At 40.3% G+C, this 10,119-nt stretch overlaps 1 long non-coding RNA gene across 3 annotated transcripts in view; it reads right to left on the bottom strand.

Moving 5' to 3' along the window:
* Window positions 1–301: 301 nt before the first annotated feature.
* LOC131419972 (uncharacterized) overlaps window positions 302–10,119 on the bottom strand; it is a 121,490-nt gene continuing 111,672 nt past the window's right edge. For all 3 annotated transcript variants that reach the window (XR_009223415.1, XR_009223414.1, XR_009223416.1), the window contains one exon: window positions 302–380. This is a non-coding gene — a long non-coding RNA (uncharacterized LOC131419972). The remainder of the gene's footprint in view (window positions 381–10,119) is intronic.

Genomic DNA, 10,119 nt, shown 5'->3' with positions numbered 1-10,119 from the left:
GTCATAGACTGGAAGAAGCAAGTGAAGACAAAAAGGTAGAAAGACAGGGTTAAGCCTGTAAAAGGCTCTTAACTAAGCTAAGCAGTTTGGATTTTAACCGAAAAGCAATGATCACCTAAAATATGGTAGTGATGTTGGAAATGGAGAGAAGAGACAAATTTGGGAGTTCTCAATGGGTGGAATGGATAAGGCCTGATGATCAATTAAATGTTTGAGGTGGGCGGAGGGGAGAAATCTGAGTCTTAAGAATGAGCTAGACTGTTTAGAAGCTGCTATAACTTTAGGGCCCAAAAAAGGATATTTTGAAGAACGTTGGAGGACTTTGCACTACAAATCTTTGCACTTAGTCATCTATACTTTCTGTTCTTCATTTTCCACACCTGTAAAATAAAGATATTGGACTCAATGCTCTTTGAAAGGCCTCGTCTTCCTCTAAAATTCTACAATCCTGTGACTACTTTTTAACTTTGTACATAAATACATTTTTGGGGGAAATGCTTTTTGTATTACCAAGTCAATAAACTGAAAAGCAATAAATAGCATCATCATACTGGCATTTAACTACGATTTTGCAATTATTACAGGATGTCACGAAGAGAAAGACCAGGAAATTAGATAACACATGCTAGTATCTTTCATAACGTTCTGTTTGAACTGTCAGAAAAACAGGGGTAGTTGACACTGCAGATCCAAAAAGATTAGACAAATTGTTCTAACTAGAATCAAAGTCGATGAGCAAATTTTTATGAACAGTGAAACAGACCAAAAAGCTGATTGGTGAAAAAAAAATGCATGGGAGAGAGAAACAAGCAAGCTCTTTTTTTTTTCTACAGTGTATTTGCAAAAAAATTATTGATTGCTCTGGTTTCAGGCACTTGAGTTCTCTTTGACGACACTTGAAACCCAGTGTTTGCTCTATAGCTTCAAGTTTATTTGGTGTGCTGATAAAGGCCCTGCAGAATCTGAGGGAGAGGATGAAATCAAATGAGGATTTGAACTGAAAACCAGTCCAAACAGCCATCGTATCCTCCTCAAGCTGAACTTGAACCATTATTTAGAAGTCTTTTTGCACAAGAACTAAACGGCGAAAAGATTTTCAGAGATAATCTGAGATAAGCCATTCAGAACCTGGTTGATGGGTTACTGGAGTTCTTTTGACCTGAAAAACTTAAGGAGTTAAACATAAGGCTGTGATTCAACTCCCTCATCTTCCGGTAGAGTGCTGGGAGCAAATATCTTGCATCATAAATAGCATATTTGGAGTTCATTATCATTATTTAGTTGGGCCCACAGAAACCCATTAGAAGATACTTTATCAAAAATTCAGGATGCATATTAATTTACATGAAACTCAAGTTGGAGGAGGGAGTGTTTACAACTTGCTCGACAGCATCTTAAAAATAGTCAGCAAATTTAGTTCCAAGTAGTTTTTTCTCATCTTATTGCACCTAATTGTGTAAATAATCATTACAGAACATATTAGTAACTCTGATTTTCTTGGGGGAAGGAAGGGAAACTGTGTTCAAGCCTCACTTTCACAGAGTCTGTCATGTAATATTACCGAGTTCTATTCCAAGGTCTATGGGACTGATCTAAGGGCTAGATGAATCCGATAAACTTTCCAATCTCACAATAATAATCATAAATAATCAAAATAAATCATAAATAAATAAATAATCATAAATATTATCTTTATCTCTTCATTGAATTAATAATTGAATACTAACTCACATTCTTCCCTGATTTAAATCTAAACCAGAGAATTACCTCTTCCCGATTAATCCTTTCTGTTGTACAGCTACAAATCTAATTTAATTCTTTTCAATGTTTTTTTTCCCCCCAAAGCCCCAGTAGATAGTTGTATGTCATAGCTGCACATCCTTCTAGTTGCTGTATGTGGGACGTGGCCTCAGCATGGCCGGAGAAGCGGTGCATCGGTGCGCGCCCGGGATCTGAACCCAGGCCGCCAGGAGGGGAGCGCGCGCACTTAACCGCTAAGCCATGGGGCCGGCCCGTCAATGTTTTGAATTATAGATCAAATTTTTTTCTAACAAATGCTACCACAGTGTAAATTTACTTAAATATTTCGGTAATGTTAGATATCTTATTCCAAGGCAATAAATGAATTCAGAATACTCTAGGATTAATGAACCAGGTTAGACTTAACTTGATTGATAGTGCTTTACATAATTTTGCTGATGTCATACTCAATCGATTTTGTCTCTTTTTTATTATAATCCTCTAAGGGCAAGGACAGTGCTTATTTTTCAAAATGTGTTTCAAGTATTCACTGGAATTTTCAGTCACTCTTGGTACCCAAATCAAGAAGAGATGACCAAGGTGGGGCATCCACTCAGGTGCATTCATGCCAGCATGTGGGGTCTGGGGTAGGGGAACCAACTAGAATTGAAGACGCTTCCTGAATTGACAAGGAAAGGAGAGGACCAGAAGTGCGAGTCCAAACTCAAATCATCAGAGAATGTAGAGGGCAAATCTGGGAAATGGAGGTAAGTGAGTGCAAGGGCAGGAACAAGGAACAAGACAGAAAAGAGAGGCAAGTGAAGGCTCAAGAGCTGAGCTGGGGGGAACCAAGCGGGAGCAAGGGCAAGACCCTGAACACCAGTGTCCTGTTGTGACCACAGCCCTGGGCAGGGCTCCAGGGTCTCTGTCCTTATGGACTCATAGGCAGGCCAGGCTGGACTCTGCATGAGCCACATGATTTTTTTCCTGGCCTAGAGCAGTCCTAAGTTGCTTGTAGGCCCAACTCTGATGTCCACTCTGCCTTCAAAGGGTGAGGGCACCTCCTTTCAAGCAGAAAAAGAGGTCGAGGGCTATCTATCTTTATGAGTTCAGAGAAAGGGGAACGAGCATGAAGCACTCCCAGAGGGCCAAGAGTGTTTTTGTTTCACTTCTATTTTAATTATAATCCCTTTCTTCCTCCGACCAGAACTCTGCTCCCTAGTACAGTGGCTTAAATTTATCCTTGGTGTCCATTTTGTCTGTGACCTATAATCTGTGGTCTTCTCCTCAGGGAAGACAGTGAGGTGGTGAGGGAAGACATAAAGATTTGAGTGTTCCCTAGGGGTTTGCATGTGAGGCTAACATCCCCCTCCACTTCGATCCTTCCTGGATTAATCCAGTTACACAGTAGACCAATCAGAGATGACAGGGTGGCTACCCGCTCCACAAAGGAACAGCAGCAGAACATCAGAGGAAAATAGCTTCTCTAATCTGTGCTGTCAGTCCTCTTACTTATCTGGAACCAATGACAGATAACTCAGGGCCTCAAGTCCATATGTGAAGAATGCTTTTTTTTTGCTGAGGAAGATTCACCCTGAGCTAACATCTGTTGTCAGTCTTCCCTTTTTTTTTTGCTTGAGGAAGATTGTGCCTGAGCTAACATCTGTGCCAATCTTCCTCTATTTTGTATGTGGGTCGCCACGACAGCATGGCTGATGAATGGAGTAGGTCCACACTGGGGATCCAAACCGGCAAATGCAGCCCACCAAAGCGGAGCACACTAAACTCAACTACTACGCCATGGGGCCAGCCCCCAATATTGCTTTACTGTCGCTGCAGAATCCTCTTAAGTGTGACAGAACCTCATTTCAAGCTACATTATACACTATACAAAGGAATCTCCCCTAGTATCTTTCCCATCTACTAAGTGTTACCAAAAAGCAAAACAAAACAAAGCTGATTAGATTTTACCTGATTAAATTTTACAGTAAAATCCAGGGAATAATAATATATTAATATAATGTGATGTTACAATATTAAGATAGCTCAGTAAAACACACACACACACACACACACGCACCCCTACTTTCTCATTATCAATTCAGTCCTTTTTTTTTTTTTTTTTGGTGAGGAAGACCAGCCCTGAGCTAACATCTATTACCAATCCTCCTCCTTTTTTTTTTTTTTTCCCTTTTTCTCCCCAAAGCCCCAGTAGATAGTTGTATGTTATAGTTGCACATCCTGCTAGTTGCTGTATGTGGGACGCGGCCTCAGCATGGCCGGAGAAGCGGTGGGTCGGTGCGCGCCCGGGATCCAAACCTGGGCCGCCAGTAGCGGAGCGCGCACACTTAACCACTAAGCCACGGGGCCGGCCCCCAATTCAGTCCTTTTTATCACAGAGAAAAATTAAAGTCCTATAAGAACCAGAGGGGCCCCATTTAAATGCCCAATTCTCTTCTTTTAACAGCTGTACCCAGAGGTGCTTCCATTAGGATCAAGTAGCTCTTCAGAATCTCCAGATTTAGAGAATCCAATTTAAAGTCTTTCATGTGTACCACTTTTCCTAAAGTAGCAACTGAACACATAAAATATCAGACCCACACCCATATCCACACAATTTAGACAAGACAAGAAGATGGGCCACTGTCGAAGTATCAACTTCCTTAGACCAAAATGTTTCAAAACATGATCTATAGAAGTTAAGGAACTGCTTAGCAAGGATGGGGACAGTGGGCACAAGCAGAGGCATCCCTACAAAACTAAAGCAGCACCATTTTGAAAAGTATTTTTAATATAATGGAGCTCCTCAGAATATTTCATCTGAAAAACAGGTTCTGACTTTTCTGTACAATTTTCAAAACTATTGCCTTATAAAACAGTGTTTTCCAAGCTGAAGTAGCGTTCCCAGACAGCAATAAATGTCTTCTAATCTAGAATCACTTTTCTATTACAGCTGTTGATCTTGGTGGAATTAGAGGGGAAGGAGGCTGGGAAGGAACAGGCAGAGAAAATCGAACCGAAAATAAGAAAAGCTTTGTGGTTTCTAGTCGCAACTGCAATCAACCAATCTATGCCAGTTGCCCAGTGACCATCACCTGTGAACTTAAAACTCAAGTGGCCACCCAGCAATTTCACTCCTAGATATTTATTTAAGGGAAGAGAAAGACTAAGTCCACAAAACAAATTTATTCATCATAGCCCAAAACCGGAATTAACCCAAATACCCATCAGAAGGACAAACTGTGGTACATCCACACAGTGGGACTACTCAGCAATAAAAATGAGTGAACCACTGATACGTGCAGTAGCAGGAATAAATCTCAAAGCTTTTGAGCTGAAAAAAGCCAGACCAGACACAAAAGAGTACACACTGTATGACTCCACTCACAGGAATTTCTAGAAAAGGCAAATCTAATCTATGGCAGAAAAAAATCAGAACAGTGGTGGCTTCAGGGAAGGGGGTTGACTGGGAAGGGGTACAGGGAAGTTTTTAGAGGAATGGAATGTTCTATATTTTGACTGAGGTATGGGTTACATGAGCATATTGGTCAAAACTGATCAAACCATACACTTAAGAGTTGTACATTTCACTGTATGGAAATTTTATCTCAATAGACTTAACTTAGAAAAATATTCAACTGAAAAATTAGATATGGAAAAAAATAAGAAAATACAGAAAAATATCATTATGAACTCAGAGTAGAAAACAATTTCTTTTCTTTCTTTCTTTCTTTTTTTTTTTTGGTGAAGAAAATTGGCCCTGAGCTAACATTTGTTGCCAATCTTCCTCTTTTTGCTTGAGGAAGATTGTTGCTGAGCTAACATCTATGCCAATCCTCTATTGTGCAGGTGGGATGCTGCCACAGCATGGCTTGATGAACAGTGTGTAGGTCTGCACCCAGGATCTGAACGCATGAACCTCAGGCCACCTAAGTGGAGCACACGAATTTAACCACTATGCCACTGGGTCACCCCTGAAAACAATTTCTTGAACAAGATATATAACATTCTATATAGAAAATATTGACAAACATCTTTATTGAAATTAAAAACTTCTGTGAAGAAGAGACATACAAAAAAGGCCAATTCAGAAATGACCAATAAACATTTACATGATGGTTGACCTCACGAGTAACTAGGTGAATGCAAATTGTTAAATAAGAAACTATTTTATACCTATCAGATTAGCAATAATTTCAGAGTCTTGTGATCTGGTGAAGCTGTGGGATTGTCCATCGGTTCAGCCATTTTAGTTAAAAAGCACTTTCTAGTACCTGGTAATTGAGTTTCTGTCATATATCCTAGAGAAACTGGTACATGGGCACAAGGAACGTGTGCAAGGATGGTTACTGTAGCAGTGTACATACTGGTGAAAAAATGGATTCTACCTTAATGTCCATTGATAAAGAGATGGATAAGTAAAAGGTGGTATATTCATATAATGCAATATTACATGACAGTTAAAAAGAATAAACTAGATTGACATGTATCAAGATGGACGGATCTCAAAAACATGTTAAAATAAATATAATACCATATTTTGTTTATACATATTTATATCTAAATATGTAAAAACTGGATCTGATGGATACCCACAAAAAATCTTGTCTGAGGAGCAAAGAAAGAAAAAATAAGTAAAGTAATGGTTGAAAAGGACTTTATCTGAAGTGCGTTATTTAAAAATACTTGGAAGAAGCATCTATATGCAAACAAATGAATCTTGATTCATTTCTCACATCTTATACAAAGATTAACTCAAAATGAATCATAAACATTTAGGTGTTGATTCTAGTCTGTAACCTTTGGTTAGGCAAATAAATTCTTAGATATACCACCTAAAGCACAAGCCATGTAAGAAAGAAAAATTTGATAAATTGGACTTCATCAAAATGAAAAACTTTTGCTCTGTGAAAGACACTACTAAAAGCATGAAAAGACAAGCCAAAGGCTGGGAGAAAATATTTGTAAATCACTTACCTGACCAAAAAACTGGTATCCAGAATATCTGAAGAACTGTCAAAATTTAACAATAAGAAAACGAACAACCAATTTTTTTTTCAAATGAGAGAAGATTTGAAGAGACACTTCACTAAAGGAGATATATGGATAGCCAATAAGCACATGAAAGATGCCCAACATCACTAGTCATTAGGGAAATGCAAATTAAAACCATGATGAGAAAACACTACACCAATCAGAATAGCTAAAAAAAAGAACCTGACAATTCCAAGTCCTGATAGGGAGGGGGGTGCAACTGGAATCCCAGATATTGCTGCTAGAAAGGCACAGGGGTACAGCCACTCTGGAAAATCTCAGGCAAAGCAATGTAAGTGCTACAGCTGAAATCAGGCGGCCCACAAAGAAGTGGTAAGGCTAAGAGAACATGGGTGGGATACCCACAGCGTCAGTTCCCACTCCCATGTAACTGTTCTTCAGTTCCCAATTTACTGCGGGCTCTGTGTGGGTCTTGAAAGTAGGCCAATCCAACCACACAGACTCATCGTCTTGCATATCCCACAATGCTTTTTCCACAACCCTGACTAAGAAACACAACAAAGAGGAGAAAACATGGGGTGTTTGCCACCAATGCCAGATACAGTCAAACCAACAGCCTATACATCAGCACCCTGTGTATTCTGAGGTGAGCCTGCTCTGTCCCTAGAGGAGAATGGCCAGGTTGCCAACACCAGATTCCACTCTCTCCACATGGAATGGCACTCATCAGATATGAAAAATGCTTTTGTAGGTTGAGGTTCCTGAGTGAGTCTAGTGAAGAAGAAGAAGGAGTAGGAAGAGGGGGAGGGGGTAGAAGGAAGAGAAAGGGAAAGAACAAAGCACCTACAATCCCGGCCAATGCGTCATCCAGGTTACTCGGTCCTCTCCCAGGGCAGCCCGGTGGGTCTCTCCTTATGGAACGAGGCCCAGAAGTGCAGCTCTCCATGCTGTTTAAAGTCCTCTGGGAACTTGTGCTCACAACTGCATCTCTTCTATCAGTTCATCTAGATCTGCTGCCCTGTGCCACAAGTTGTTCATATGTCTAGGAGATTTCAATATTGGTCACAATGCTTATGAATTTTGAAATCCCAAATCCTGGCCTGCCATCTACTACAGTAGACAGTGATATGCAAAAAGGAACCCTAGGCAAGGCCCACTTGATTTCATCTCTTTCCTTGGGCAACTCTATTAGGTCACTTTTAAAAATCAACTTTATAAGATACAATTTGCATACAATAAAAGACAGTCATTTAAAATGTACAACTTGAATTTTTAACAATTATATATCCCCATACATAAGCAGCACTACAACTGAGATAGAGAGCACTTCCATCATCCCCAGATGTTTTCTTAAGCCTTTTGCAGCCAATCTCTGTCCCCAGGAAACCACTGCCCTGCTTTCTGTTACTATAATCTTGCCTTTTCTAGAATTTCATATAAACAGAATTATACAGTATTACATTTTTTGTTTTTGACTTCTTTTGCTCAGTCTAACTTTGAAATTCATTCATTTTATTGCACACATGTTAATAGTTTACTCCTTTTTATTGCTGAATAGTATTCTAGATCATTTTTAATATAAGGACAACTTTTTCACCTCTGGATTAAGAGCTAGACCAGAGAGCAAGCTTAAATGCCTAGAGAAGTCAGGCAAGTAACGTAAATGAGAGAAAGTGTAAGAAAATTTATTCTCAAAACACTAGACCCTCTTGTTATAACTTTATTTTCCAAAGAAATACTTCCTTTTCTTCAGCTTTAGGAAAATATGTGTAAATACAATGATAAATGGCAACTACTACTTGGCATTGACTTTTTGGGGGGACAATAAGGAAGGAAGGGGGTAGTGGAAAATTACAGAGCCCAAGCCCATCTGAGGGAAGAAACTTTGCTACTGGGAATGCGGGACCAGGTTTCAGATCTTCTTACTGTCCTGGAGAAGTGGGACAGAACCAGAAGCAGAACCCGGGTTTGTATGTGACATCTCCTGAGTCTTAAATGTTGGAAATAAATTCAAATTTTATTAAGACACTGGATAGGCCAACTCTGTTCAGGTCAAAAACACCCCTGGAGGCTAGAGGTGGACTGGGACGCACCACTCTGTGTCCTCTGATGAGGACAGACAGAAAGCCAGCCCAAGCCATCTACCTCTGGTGTACTTTCTGTGGAACCACTCTTGACCTGCTAGGACCTCCCAGCCTAGAGGAAGCCCCAGGGTTGGCTTGCCTCACTGGTTGCACAAAAGACAAAGGAGAAAAGAGAAGCAAAAATCGTTCCAAGGTCCCAAGAAGAAAAGAGGAAGAGAATATTTGCTACAGGCCACTTGTTTTTTTTAATTTTTTAAAAAATTTCTCCCACACCGCAGCAGTGTGGGAATACATACATTAGAATCACTTGGGGTAGAAAATACAGAGTCCCAGGTCCCCTCCCAATTTACTTAATTAGAATCGCTGGTGGATGCACCTGCTATGGATCTCCATTTAAAGAAGCTCCTCAGGTTACTCTTATCCACATCGAAGTTTGACACCCACTGCACTGGAGTTTTCCACCTTTACTGCAAAAACTCAGTTGCCATTGGGAGTCCATTTTGTCCTACGTCTAAATTTTAGGTATCTTTTGCGGGAAAAGTAACAAGGAAGAAAGGAAGGCCTTGAGCGCCCCCTAGGGGTTATCTTGGAAAGTGAACAGCTTTATAATGAGTGATTTTTCAGAGGTGTTAGGAATAAAAATAGGTAGTATTTTTGAGCCTTTACTAGCATCAGGCATTGTGGCCATTCAGATAAATTATCTCATTTAGCCTATGGGGCAGGTGCTATTATTACCCGAACTTTACGGAGGAGGAAATTCACCTGCAAATCCAATGGCATGGTTGATCACTCCCTCCTCCTTGATATATTTTCTTCACTTGGCTTCTAGGACGCCATACTCCTTTTCATTTGCCTCCTATCTCACTGGTTATTTCTTCTCAGTCTTCATTTTAGTCCCCCCTCTTCTCCTAGACCTATTAATTTGGAGTGCCCCAGGGATCAGTCCTTGATTTTCTTCTTTCCTTGTACCAACTTTCTTAATGAACTCCTTTATCGACATGACAATGACTTCCAAATTTCTATCTTGTGACCAACCTCTCTCCTGAACTTTAGGCTCATCTATGCAGCTGCCTCCTTGACATGTCCACTTGGTGTCTCACAGACATCTCAAACTTAACATGTCTAAAAATTACGTTCTCATCTTCTCCCACAAACCTACTCCCTCTGAGGTTGTTTTCGTTTCAGTAGATGGAAACTCCATCCTCCCAGTTGCTCATACCACAAACCCTGGTGTCACTCCGGGGTTGACTCCCCTCACTCATCTCGATTCTCTCCACCCCCACAGCTACCACCCTGGTTT

The sequence above is a fragment of the Diceros bicornis genome, chromosome 22 (assembly GCF_020826845.1).
Source record: "Diceros bicornis minor isolate mBicDic1 chromosome 22, mDicBic1.mat.cur, whole genome shotgun sequence".
Classification (NCBI taxonomy): Eukaryota; Metazoa; Chordata; class Mammalia; order Perissodactyla; family Rhinocerotidae; genus Diceros; species Diceros bicornis.
This window is presented reverse-complemented; position numbering and strand designations above follow the sequence as displayed.